Source organism: Solanum pennellii, chromosome 7, assembly GCF_001406875.1.
Source record: "Solanum pennellii chromosome 7, SPENNV200".
NCBI lineage: Eukaryota > Viridiplantae > Streptophyta > Magnoliopsida > Solanales > Solanaceae > Solanum > Solanum pennellii.
This window is the reverse complement of record NC_028643.1, coordinates 56,715,731-56,729,922: the sequence shown is the minus strand read 5'-3', so window position 1 is coordinate 56,729,922 and position 14,192 is coordinate 56,715,731. Positions and strand designations below refer to the sequence as shown.

The following is a 14,192-nucleotide window of genomic DNA, read 5'->3' as shown; positions in this document are numbered from 1 at the left end:
AGTATTGTGGTTGGTTTTACATTATTATTCCATATATATATATATTGCTTTCTATTTTGAGTTGGCCGATGATACCTACTCAGTACTTGTTCCTTGTACTGACCCCTACTTTTATTTGTCCTTCTTGTTGTTTTGTGGAGTGCAGCAAGTGCACCAGTGACTTCGACTCGTCCGCAACTCTAGCCAGTCTTCAGCACGTCAGATTTCAGGGTGAGCTATTGTTCCTAGCTCGGACTGGATTCTCTTCTTCACGTCTTGATGTCTTTGAAGTTCGGACATGGACCATCGTTTTACTTATTTTAGTTCTTAAATACTCTTAGATTTAGTAATTTGAGGATAGATGTTCTTGATGTGATGACTTCCAGATTTTGGGGATGATAAGGATTATACTTTAGAAGTTTATTTATTGGTTATATTAATGAGTTTTGGTCTTCCGCATTATATTTTGTTCATTATGGTTGAAATATTGGTAAAACGTTGGGGTTTAGATTTGTTGGTTCGCTCACATAGGAGGATAAGTGTGGGTGCCACTCGCGGCTTGTTTGGGTCGTGACAATTCACCAATTAAACCACAATATACATTTTAATACATTTGAAGAACTTAACAAATTTTTAAGTATAATTAGTTTAGTTTTAACTTAATTGCAACACTATATTCATAAACTAAACAACATTATATTTTTTAACTTATTTGAAAATTTTAAACAACTTTACAGGTCTAATTAGTTTAGTTTTAACTTAAATCCATTACTATATTCACCAACTAAACCTCATTATATATTTTAACTTATTTGAAGAACTTAACAACTTTTTAATTCTAATTATTTTAGTTTAAACATGATTTCAACACTATATTCACCAACTAAGACACATTATATATTTTAACTTATTTGAAGAATATTATAACCTTTTAAGTCTAATTAGTTTAGTCTTTACTTAATTCGAATACTATATTCACTAATAGATAGGACCCGAACCGAGTTGTGGTTGATATCCATACTTAACCTCCTAAGTGGGAGAATCAACAAATTTAACTCAAATTACAAAATACAAGCATAATGCGGAAGCTCAAAATATTACTAAGCATCATTTCCAAAAACCTGAAAGTCATCACATCAAGGACATCTAATCTCCAAATACAAAGTCTATGTATATCAAATAGACCAAATTAAATGAATAAAATAGTATGTGTCCGAAGACATAGAACATCATGTCATGACCGAGAGAATCCAAGAGAGCTTGAATGAATAGCGAACCCTCAAAACTGATACGCTGTAGACTGCCTAGATATGAAGATAATTCGAAGTCATTGGTAAACTTGTTGCACTTCATCAAAGGAAAACAAAGAAAAACACAAGTAGGTCTCAGTTCGGGCAACATATACTAAGTAGGTATCATCGGCCAACCCAAAATAGAAATTAATATGCAATGAATAATAATATGAACTCAACTATAACACTTAACAAGTGATAAGAAACAAACAACATGATCAAGTGTCAACAACACTAAAGTAAGTATGTAATAAATCAACAATATCAAGATCAACCATGAGGACTCATGCCTCAAACTAAACCATTTGGGGAATTGAGTTCTTTGAGATTGAGTACATTCCGTTAATCCAACATCTTTTTCCTTTACTGTTACTATGTCGGAACGTGAAACTCCAATCCAATTATACCATCGGAACGTGAAACTCCGATCCAAGAATATCGTATCAAAAATATGACACTCCGATCCAATTATAACATGTCGGAACGTGACACTCCGATCCAATTATGCCATTAATTTATCATTTATTATCAGCACTTTCAATTCATTGATAATATTTCATCAAACCTTCATTATTCAAGGCATCACTTTGATAAAGAGGGTTCAAGAATATAAATTCCAAGGTCTGAGGATTTCATACCAATCACAAAACACACAACCAAGCCACAAAATCACACAATCAAGTACATAGAAAACTACACAATATCATTTAATGCATATCAATCACTACTAATAGTTTACTATCAAATAGCATAAACCATAACTTACCTCCACCAATGAATCGAAGTTAACCAACTACTTCTCCAATGTTTTTCCTTTCCTCAATGTCTCCGAACCTTTTCAATACAGACTTGGATGGCCCAAACTAATGTGCTTGTTATGAAATTAACAACGACCACATAATGTGAACGCTTATGCACCCTTGGATGGCTAAGATGCTGGAGCTGACATGATAATTCCTACAATAACACCGAACAACCCAAGTGCACTACAAAAACTCTCGATCAGAGGATCCTAACGATAAATGATGAGTTATGTGCATCAGATAACACACAGTTGCTTCCAATTATTCCGATGCACAACCCTCAAACAAGATTGACAAAGCCCATAATGATCCCAGAAGCAAAAATTGCATAGCCACCTCTAAGTGATTCTAGTGCATAAATCTGTGAGGTAGATACACTCTCGATCTTTGTTTTGAAGAATGATGGCCACACCATATGTAGAAACCATTTCACAAAAAAATTACACTAATCAGATTTTTTGTTTTAATCCGAGGATCTTTAATGGCAGCACTAACAAAACTACTTCCAGTTATATATATATTTCCCAAACATCACCAAGCACTGAAAGACCGATGGAAATTGCAATTCCGATGGCGGAGAAGGTGTACGGAAGATCTACCCCAATACTCGCGACCATTAGCTCGATGGACCCTCCCTTATTGATTGTTTTATATCCTAATTAATATATAACCAATTATAAAAAGAGGTAAAAGTTACTCACTATTTATTTTAATGTTCTTTGTTTAACCACCAACTAAATAAATTACAAAAACTATCCCACTTATTTCATGATTATAATTACGAACAATACAAAATATCCATTTAGAAACTTTTGAAAAGTATTTTATGAAATACAAAGCTCTAATACTCAAAACCACCAAATGGGTCGTTACATAAGATACTAATTTACCCATCGTTCATCCTCGAACGATCAAAAGAAGGTGAGGGTAAGAAACGGTACATCATGTCTCAATGATTCCTTCAAAATATTTTTTTAGTACTGAATGTCTTATCTCAAAAATATCAAACTAACCAACTGGAGATCTACACTTCCTCCCATAAAATGCCTCAAATAAGAACATCTCAATACTCTAATGAGAATTATTATTCGATGCAATCTCAACTAACAACAAAACTATTCTCAAGTGAATGATAACTATTGTTATATTTTTAGCTGAAATAACAACAAAACAATTTTAGGTGGACTCTTCAACTAATTGTTTCTTCCACTAGACCTTGACACAACCATCAGGACAAATACTTTTGAACATAACCATGATAAATCCTGAACCAATATTGGTTACAACCAGGAGCGAACCTCAACCAATCACGACACATTCATAATTTATCAACCATCTCAAACCTTACCAAGATTAAATCCTCACAACATAATATTTCCTCGAGCTTAAGATATAAAAATTTGATATTTAGACATCAAATAATATCAAGGGGAATTGAAGATATCTGATCCAAAGATGGAAATGATCAAGTAACCACCATCGAGTGATACACCCAAGCATACATAACCTCTAACGACACTGTCAAAATTCTAGATTAGTAGCTATTATAGACAAACATTATGAATAAAACAAAACTAGACCCAATGTTGTCCACATTCAATAACACATAGCCGCAACATCATACTAATGATGATATAGATCTTATGTCTATCTATCACACAACTGTAAATTTTCATGGTAGCTCTCCTATACATTCTCATAAGCAAAGTTGTATGTAGAACCACATATACTTCAATATACCAAAGAAAACACCAAATATGTCATTTGAGATAACCAAGTATGCCTAAATATCCTACCCAAGAAGAAAATCACAAAAGTGCTACACCCGATCCACTACGAAGGAATCACCGATACAAGGAAAACACATGCGAACGTAGAAAATGAATCATACTCTAAACCACAGCCAAAATGAAGTAGTTGGTCACTTAAGAATGTACATTTCCAAGGTCGAACAACATCTAATACTCTTATCATAGTTTCCATATCAAACATTTTCATTCATCTAACTCTATTCTTTGATTTTCTAGCTACCCACAATCACAAATTTAGTCCCATTTATAATTGCACATATACTTATTTTACGAACTCTACATCCACTGAAGTCAACACTTTTAGTACTAACAAAACTCATAACCTCATCGATCATCTACCTTACTCCCAAACCACCATTAGTATCAAAGTATTATCATAAAATATATGTTAAAACTATGGCTATGTCTCTTTTTATTTAAGCATTTCATGAAAATTACGAGTTCCAAACAAGTCTACTAACACTATTTAAAATTTGATAGTTACTTTCCATTATGACAAACTAGTAAATCAAACCCCAAGTTGTAACACCCCGTTGCCAAATCAGACCAAAAAAACACCTTTACAGAAAAACAATCTGCAAGTGCAACAAACGGTGTCGTTGATGGATCGTAGACTGACCCACGATTCATCCTGCACAATCGTCGATGGGATCAGAAACTCCCAAAAATTTCAGCCCAGAAAAATTGGCTTAGTCTTGGACGACGGACGGACCGAAGGTCTGTAGGTCAGACGATGGTCCGTAGTCCATCACCATCGATCAATACTCCCTTCACCCACTCTCTTACAAGAGATACGTATGACCAGCAGAGTCCGTAGGTCTGACCGTAGGTGGAAAATTTATAGACAGTTAAGGGAAAATATAGTTGGACCAACTTCAAATTTTCATAACTCTTAAAAAATTATAAATTAGGTGTTCCATGACCTACCTACATATAGATAATTGAATTATCTTTCCATAGCAACTGACCTTGCTAAAATCAGACCTACGAATAAAAAGTTATGCCCATTTTAGTAAAGACGTGTCGAACAGGCCCAGTCGACGGACCCACGACGGGGCGTCGACCGACCGTCTGTCTTGGCCGTCGTTTGGTCCGACAGCAAGTTTCCTAGGGGTCTTATTGACATTTCCCACTCCGTTTAACCTTAAATTATGTCGTTTTGACCCTAAATTCATCATATTTTTGTCAGTTTAAGACTAGAAACATAACTAAAACATATCTAAGTCAAATCATTAAATCAAAAGTTAGAATATTAGAAGCAAAAAAGGAGAAAAAACTCAAGAACCCTAATTCAAGAGCGCCACAACATCTAGTAGTTTCAGCCCCGAAACACCAGGCATGTGGGGTTTCACTAGTGGGTTGCTTTCACCCATTGGGTCCTTAGTTATCAATCAAATTCTTGATTCTCTTGTCATGATTAAACCTAGGGTTTCTAGAACATTATAGAACTTCATGAATTAATTATATATATGTTCCAAATTAGATTATCATGTTATTATTCAGATTATCGCATGAATTTCAGAACCCTAGCTTTGTATTTCTTTAGTTCTTGAATTACATATGCTAGGTCAGATATTTCAAACACTTCAGATATGCATGCCTCAGTTAGAAATGCATAATTACCAAATTAATTATTGCATTCTCAGTTTGCATGTTAAGTTTTGAGCTATCCAATATTTATAGAAACTTAAATATAATCATTAAATTTTACATAATTCATTGGGAGTAGCATAAAACAAAGTTTGACTAGGGTTCAGTGTACCCAATTAGTCCAAGAACTACTAGCCAAGTAAGTTGAAAGTCCCCTCTTCCGGCAATCACTTTAGTGATCATGCTAGCATGCTATTATACCTTTGGCAGGGTATATTGGGTCCTCTCGATGGGGAGTATACATCGGAATCCACATTTAGCTCATGAGGTTTCATTATCGGTTATTAGTAGCTCCCATAGTTAAGTCAGACTCACTGCATTGACCATTTGTTAGTATATTCAGTATTCAATTTCAGCATGTTATAAATTGGTCACTGCATCCAGTCAGCTCAAAAATCAATTTATCATGTCAGATTATTATACTTGATTTTATACTTGTTCAGTTATGTTTAATTTAAGCTTTACTCTATCCTACATGCTCAGTACCTTTCAAGTACTGACGCATACGTGCACTACCTCTTCTTGTGATTTTGTTAGGATTATTCTACTGAAGTTTTTAGGGACGCAAGTTGGTAAGGACCCACAAAAGTTCATTGACGAGGTCAAGAAAATATTTGGTGTAATGTAAGTAGCAGGTAGTGACAGGTGAGATTGGCATCCTACCAACTCAAGGATATTACTCACATATGGTTCACTCAGTGGATAGAAAACAGACATGACTTTGTCTTTTGTAACTCAGTATAGCAGTCCAATTCAATGTAAGTCCAGATTCCCTTTCAGAACCTTTCTCAATCTCTACTCCAATCGGTGACCCAGTTATAGCTTGACGAGTATACAGAAATTTCCCTGTCACAGTCTCTCAGAAAGTCACCTCAACAGATCTAGTAGAGTTAGAAATGGTAGACTTCGATGTCATTCTAGGCATGGATTGGTTACACTCATGTTATGCCTCTGTCGATTGTAGAATTAGGATTGTTCATTTTCAGTTTCCAGACAAACCAATCTTAGAATGGAAGGGTAGTAGCTTAGCGCCTATGGGTCAATTTATTTCGTACCTTAAGGCCCAAAAGATGATATCCAAGGGTTATCTTTATAATGTAGTTTGGGTTAAGCATTCTAGCCTTAAAACCCCAACTCTTGAGTCAGTTCCAATAGTTTGTGAGTTTCCAGAAGTGTTTCCAGAATATCTTCCCAGAGTCCCACCCGAAAAGGAAATCGACTTTGGAATTTATGTCCTTCAAGTTACCCAGCCTATTTCTATTCTTCCTTACAGAATGGCTCCAGTAGAGCTTAAGGAATTGAAAGAGCAGTTGAAAGACGTCTAGATAAGGGTTTCATCAGCCCTAGTATTTCACCATTTAGTGCACCAATGTTGTTCGTAAGGAAGAAAGATGGTTGCCTCAGAATGTGCATTGACTATAGATAGTTGAACAAGGTCACAATCAAGAATAAGTATCCCATATCCAGGAGTGATGAGTTGTTTAACCAACTTCAGAGTGCTAGCTATTTCTCAAAGATAGACCTTAGATCAGGTTATCATCAGCTCAGAGTCAGAGATAGTGACATTCCAAAAACAGCCATCAGAACTCGGTATGGTCATTATGAATTTGTAGTTATGTCGTTTGGACTAACTAATGCTCCTGCAACTTTCATGGATTTGATAAACAGAATTTTCAAACAGTACTTGGACTTGTTCGTTATCATCTTCATTGATGATATCCTCATTTACTCTAGGAGTGAGGAAGAACATGCAAGTCATTTGAGAGTTATTCTGCATACTCGCAAGGATCGCCAGTTAATCGATAAGTTTAGTAAATGTGATTTCTGGTTGCAATCCGTTGTTTTTTTTTGTCTCATTATATCTAGTGAAGGGATCCGAGTGGATTCACAGAAGATAGAAGCAGTGAAACAGTGGACTAGAACTACCTCTACTACAGATATCAGAAGTTTCTTAGGTCTAGTGGGTTATTATAGAAGGTTCATGGAAGGATTCTCCACCATAGCCTCACCATTGACTAGGTTGACTCAGAAGATGGTCAAGTTTCAATGGTCAGATGATTATGAGAAAAGTTTTGCAGAGTTGAAAACAAGATTGACTGCAGCTCCTGTCTTGACTCTACCAGAGGGTTCAGATGGTTATGTGATCTATTGTGATGCATCCAGAGTTGGCCTAGGTTGTGTGTTCATGCAGCGAGAAAGGTGATAGCTTATGCCTCTAGACATTTTAAGGTTCATGAGAAGAACTATCCAACTCATGACCTCGAGCTTGCAGCAGTGGTATTTGCACTCATGATCTAGAGACACTACTTGTATGGTGTTCACGTAGATGTGTTCACTGATCATAAGAGCCTTCAGTATGTGTTCACCCAGAAAGAGTTGAATCTTTGCCAGAGGAGATAGCTAGAGTTCCTTAAGGATTATGATATGAGTGTGCATTATCATCCGGGTAAGGCTAATGTAGTAGCAGATACTCTTAGTAGATTATCTATGGGTAGTGTAGCCCATATTGAGGTTGAAACTAAGGAGCTAGTGAAGGATGTTTACAGACTTGCTCGCTTGGGAGTTCGCCTTATGAGCATATCTGACAATTGTGTAACAGTTCAGAATGGGGCAGCATCATCTTTGGTAATGGAGGTTAAGTAAAAGAAAGACAATGATCCAATCTTGCTTGAACTTAACGGTGCAGTCCATAAAAAGAGAGTGGAGGTTTTCTCCCAATGGGGAGATGGTGTACTTCGCTACCAGGGTAGATTGTGTGTTCCTGATGTGGGCGAGTTAAGACAACATATTCTTGAAAAAGCCCGTAACTCTAGGTATTCTATTCATCCAGGTTCCACTAAGATGTACCACGATCTGCGGCAAGTCTATATGTGGAATGGCATGAAGAGGGATATAGAAGACTTTGTGACTAAGTGCCCCAATTGCCAGCAAGTCAAGGTAGAACATCAGAAACCATGAGGTATGACTCAAGAGATCAATTTTCCTACTTGTAAGTGGGATATGATCAATATGGACTTCATCACAGGATTGCCGCATACTCGCAGACAGTATTACTCCATTTGGGTGATAGCTGATAGCATGACTAAGTCTTCTCGCTTCTTGGTGGTCAAGACTACATATTCGGCAGAATACTACGCAAGGCTTTACATTAATGATATTGTGAGGTCGCATGGGGTTCCTTTGTCTATCATCTCAGATAAAGGTCCTCCGTTTACCTCTCATTTCTGGAAGTAATTTCAGAAAGGTCTCGGTACTCAAGTTAACCTTAGTACAACATTTCATCCACAGACGAATGGGCAGGCAGAGCGTACCATTCAGACCTTAGAGGATATGTTAAGAGCTTTTGTGATCGACTTCAAGGGTAGTTTGGGATGATCACCTTCCTCTTATTGAGTTTGCCTACAATAATAGCTACCATTCCACTATTCAGATTGCCCCTTATGAGGCTATATATGGGCGTAGATGTAGATCACATATTTATTGGTTTGAAGTAGGTGAATCTGATTTAATAGGGCCATATTTAGTCCTTTATGCTATGAAGAAAGTGCAACTAGTTAGAGATAGACTTAAGACAACCTAAAATCATCAGAAATTTTATGCAGATGTAAGGAGAAGGGAACTAGAATTCCAAGTTGATGATTGGGTTTTTCTTAAGGTCTCACCTATGAAAGGGGTGATGAGATTTGGAAAGAAAGGGAATCTCAGTCCTAGATATGTATGCCCTTACAAGATTTTGAAAAGGGTTGGCGAGGTGGAATATGAGTTAGAGTTGCCAGCAGAATTAGCAGCAGTGCATCCGGTCTTCCACATCTAACTCTTAAAGAAGTGTGTGGGTGATCCAGCATCTATAGTGCCATTGGAGAGTGTGGCGGTGAAAGATAGTCTTTCTAATGAGAATGTACCAGTTGAAATTCTTGATCGTCAGGTCAGAAGGTTGAGAAACAAAGAAGTCGCTTCAGTCAAGGTTTTGTGGAGGAGTCAGTCCGTAGAGGAAGCTAATTGTGAAGCAGAAGGAGCCATGAAAGCCAAGTATCCTCACCTCTTTCCTTCCGATTCCACTCCAGCTTGAGGTAATAGTTCCTCTTAAGTTTTCCAGTCATTCATGAGTAAATTCAGTTTTAGAATCATGTTCCCTCAGTTTGTACTTGCATTTTCATCGTAATTGCATGTACTCGGTACTCAATTCAATCAGAAACTCAGTTCTCAGTGTTTAGTAGTAGGGTTTGCAACTCTCTCCTTCTACTTCAGCTAGTTTACTCTTCATTCGATGAAGAATGATCCCAAGGGGGAGATAATGTAACAACTCGTAGCCAAAACAGACCAAAAAAATAGCTTTACAGAAAAAAATATGCAGGTGCAACAAACGCTGGCATCGACGGACTGTATCCTTACCCACGGTTCGTCCTGCACAACCGTCGATGGGATCAGAAACTCCCAAAAACTTCAGCCTAGAAAAATTGGATAAGTCTTGGACGATGGACGGATTTACGGTCCGTAGGTCAAACGACGGTCCGTAGCCGTGACCGTCGATCAAGACTCCCTTCAACCACTCTCTGACAACAGCTATGGATGACCAGCATGGTTCGTAGGTGGACCTACGGTCCGTAGGTGGAAAATTTGCATCAAACTGCATTCTCCTTAACTGGCTGCAAATTTTCCACCTACGGGCCGTAGGTCCACCTACGAACCATGTTGGTCATCCATAGCTCTTGCCAGAGAGTGGTTGAGGGGAGTCTTGATCGACGGTCACGGACTACGGACCGTCGTTTGACCTACGGACCGTAAATCCGTCCATCGTCCAAGACTTAACCAATTTTTCTAGGATGAAATTTTTGGGAGTTTCTGATCCCATCGACGGTTGTGCAGGACGGACCGTGGTTCAGACTACGGTCCGTCGATGCCACCGTTACCACCACCTGCAGAATTTTCTGAAAAACTAATTTTTGGTCTGTTTTGGCTACGGGGTGTTACATTTCTCCCCCTTGGGAACATTCGTCCTCGAATGAATACTAAACTAGCTGAAATAGAGGGAGAGAGATTCAAACCCCACTACTAAACACTAAGAACTGAGTTTTGACTGAATTGAGTTCTAAGTACATGCAATTACGCTAAAATGAAAGTACAAACTGAGAGAACATGATTCTAAAACTGAATTTACACATGAATGATTGTAAAACTGAAGAGGAAATATTACCTCAAGCTAGAGTGGAATCGGAAGGAAAAAGGTAAGGATACTTGGCTTTCATGGCTGCTTCTGCTTCCCAAGTAGCTCCCTCTACGGACTGACTCCTCCACAAAACCTTGACTGAAGCGACTTCTAACTTGACGGTCAATAATTTCAACTGGTACATCCGCATAAGAAAGACTATCTTTCACCGCCACACACTCTAATGGCACTATAGAGGCTGGGTCACCCACGCACTTCCTTAAGAGTGAGATGTGGAAGACCAGATGCACTATTGCTAATTTTGCTGGCAACTCAAACTCATAGGCCACCTTGCTAATCCTTTTCAAGATCTTGTAAGAGCCTAGATATCTAGGACTGATCTTCCATTTCTTTCCAAATCTCATCACCCCTTTCATAGGTGAGACTTTCAGAAAAACGCAATCATCAACTTGGAACTCTAGTTCCCTTCTCCTTACATCTGCATAAGATTTCTGATGACTTTGGGCTGTCTTAAGTCTATCTCTAATGAGTTGCACTTGAGTTGGACCTATCAAAGCTGTTTCACCTACTTCAAACCAACCAACAGGAGATCTACATCTACGTCCATATAAAGCCTCATAATGGGCCATCTGAATGCTGGAATTGTAGCTATTATTGTAGCCAAACTCAATAAGAGGAAGTTGATCATCCCAACTACTTTTGAAATCGATCAAACAAGCTCTCAACATATCCTGTAAGGTCTGAATGGTACGCTCTGCCTGCCCATTTGTCTGTGGATGAAATGTTGTAATAAGGTTAACTTGAGTACCAAGACCTTTTTGAAATGACTTCCAGAAATGATAGGTAAACTGAGAACCTCTATCTGAGATGATAGACAAAGGAACCCCATGCAACCTTACAATTTCAGTAAGGTAAAGCTTGGCATTGTCCTCTGCCGAATATGTAGTCTTGACCGCTAAGAAGCGAGAAGACATAGTCATCCTATCAACTATAACCCAAATTGAGTCATGCTATCTGCGAGTACGAGGTAACCCTGTGATGAAATCCATATTGATCACATCCCATTTCCAAGTAGGAATATCGATCTCTTGAGTCATACCTCCTGGTTTCTGATGTTCTACCTCGACTTGCTAGCGATTGGGGACGTCTGCTATATCCCTCTTCATGCCATTCCACCAATAGACTTCCCACAGATCGCGTTACATCTTATTGGCACCTAGATGAATAGAATACTTGTAGTTATGAGCTTCTGCAAGAATATACTGCTTCAAATCTCCCACATCAAGAACACACAATCTACCTTGGTAGCGAAGTACACCATCTCCCCTTTGGGAGAAAACCTCCACTCTATGATTGTTGACTGCACCTTTTAGTTCAAGCAAGATCGGATCACTCTCTTGCATATCCTTAACCTACACTACCAAAGACGATTCTGCCCCATTCTGAATTGTTACACCGCTGTCTGATATGTTCATAAGGCGAACTCCCAAGCGAGTAAGCCTGTAAATATCCTTCACTAGCTCTTTTCTTTTTTTCCTCAACATGGGCTACACTACCCATAAATAATCAACGAAGAGCATAGGCCACTACATTCTCCTTTCCTGGATGATAATGCACACTCATATCATAATCCTTAAGGAACTCAAGCCATCTCCAATGGCGAAGATTCAACTCTTTATGGGTGAACACATACTGAAGGCTCTTATGATCGGTGAACACATCTACATGAACACCATACAAGTAGTGTCTCCATATCTTGAGTGCAAACACCACTGCTGCAAGCTCGAGGTTATGAGTTGGATATTTCTTCTCATGCGCCTTAAGCTTTCTAGAGGCATAAGATATATCCTTATCTCTTTGCATAAACACACAGCCAAGGCCAACTCTTGATGCTCCCTCTTGCTCTGGTCTACACTCCCCTTGTGAGTCGCCATCCTCATGTACTACTCTACTATAAACAAACAGAACTACTACAGACAGACTAGAACATTTCTTATGTCAAACCATTCGATTGAATGCAATCTCTGATGTCAATGACACGAAAAAGGGATATACATCGCAATAGATCATATAACCATATGAACCCTCTGGTATAGTCAAGACAGGAGATGTAGTCAATCTAGTTTTCAATTTTGCGAAGCTTTTCTCAAAATCATCTGACAATGGAACTTGACCATCTTCTTAGTCAACCTAGTCAATGGTGAGGCCATGGATGAAAATCCTTCCACGAACCTTCTGTAATGACCTGCTAGACCTAAGAAACTTCTGATATCTATAGCAGAGGTAGGTCTGGGCCATTGTTTCACTGCTTCTATGTTTTGTGAATCTACGCAGATCCCTTCGCTAGATACAATGTTACAAATCCATGCCTAGAATGACATCAAAGTCTACCATTTCTAACTCTACTAGATCTGCTGAGGTTACTTTCTAAGAGACCGTGACAGCGCCATTTCTGTATACCCTTCGAGTTGTAACTGGGTCACCGACTGGAGTAGAGACTGAGAATGGTTCTGAGAGTTTCTGGACAAACACTGAATTGGACTGCTATACTGAGTTACAAAAGATGAAGTCATGTTTGTTGTCTTTCCAATGAGTGAACCATATGTAAGTTACATCCTTGAGTTTGTAGGATGCCAATCTCACCTATCACTACCAGTTACTGACATCACACCAAATATTTTCTTGACCTCATCAATGAAAATATGTGGGTTCTTACCAACCTGCGACTCTAAACACTTAGGCGGATTCATCCTAACAAAATCACAAACTCTGGCTGCCACTAATCGGTCATTCGTATTAATAGGAACTAGAACATGATAATTGTTCTTGTTTGTCATACTCTGAGCCAAAAGCTGAATTGGCGTTCTAAAACTCTGCATTTGAACGTCCATATCTGGTACTAGAGGAACTATGTTAGCATTGCGTGCATTAGCATTCCATGCCTAAGCTCTACGAGAAGACATGATCTTAAGCGCTCAACGTCGAGTAACAATGGAATTAGATCATACCTTACGCACGATAAGAGTAACAAGGAAGTGATGTTTTTCCTAAAACACTTCATAGCCTCCCTCTCTTTAGATGTGGTGCACTTCACACCCATGAAAAGGACTCTACTTTGAGCGGCTTTTTAAGACATCCTAGGACTCTTGAACCTAGTGCTCTGATACCAAGTTTTGTCACGCCCGAAGCTACCCCCGAGACATGGACACAGAACCTAGGACCACAAGTGATCCAAAGCTAACCCTGCTGGCATGATCATGAGCATACTAAAGATAATAAACTGTTGCGGAAGCTAAATCATACTTAAAATTAAAAGAGGGGGAATACCCATATTCTATAACTGAGATATTTGAAAACAATGAGTTTAATACAAAAGAAATATTAACTCAATACTAAGCTGAATCTAACTATGTCTGAAAATAGACTCTAAACTAGACTAGAAATGCTGGGACAAGCCCCAGCTAAATCTACCAAAAACTGAAACTAAATG

At 38.4% G+C, this 14,192-nt stretch overlaps 1 pseudogene; it reads right to left on the bottom strand.

Annotated features, from left to right (window-relative positions):
• Positions 1-2,181: 2,181 nt before the first annotated feature.
• On the bottom strand, positions 2,182-13,593 carry LOC107024703 (annotated as a pseudogene).
• Between the last annotated feature and the right edge of the window lie 599 nt (positions 13,594-14,192).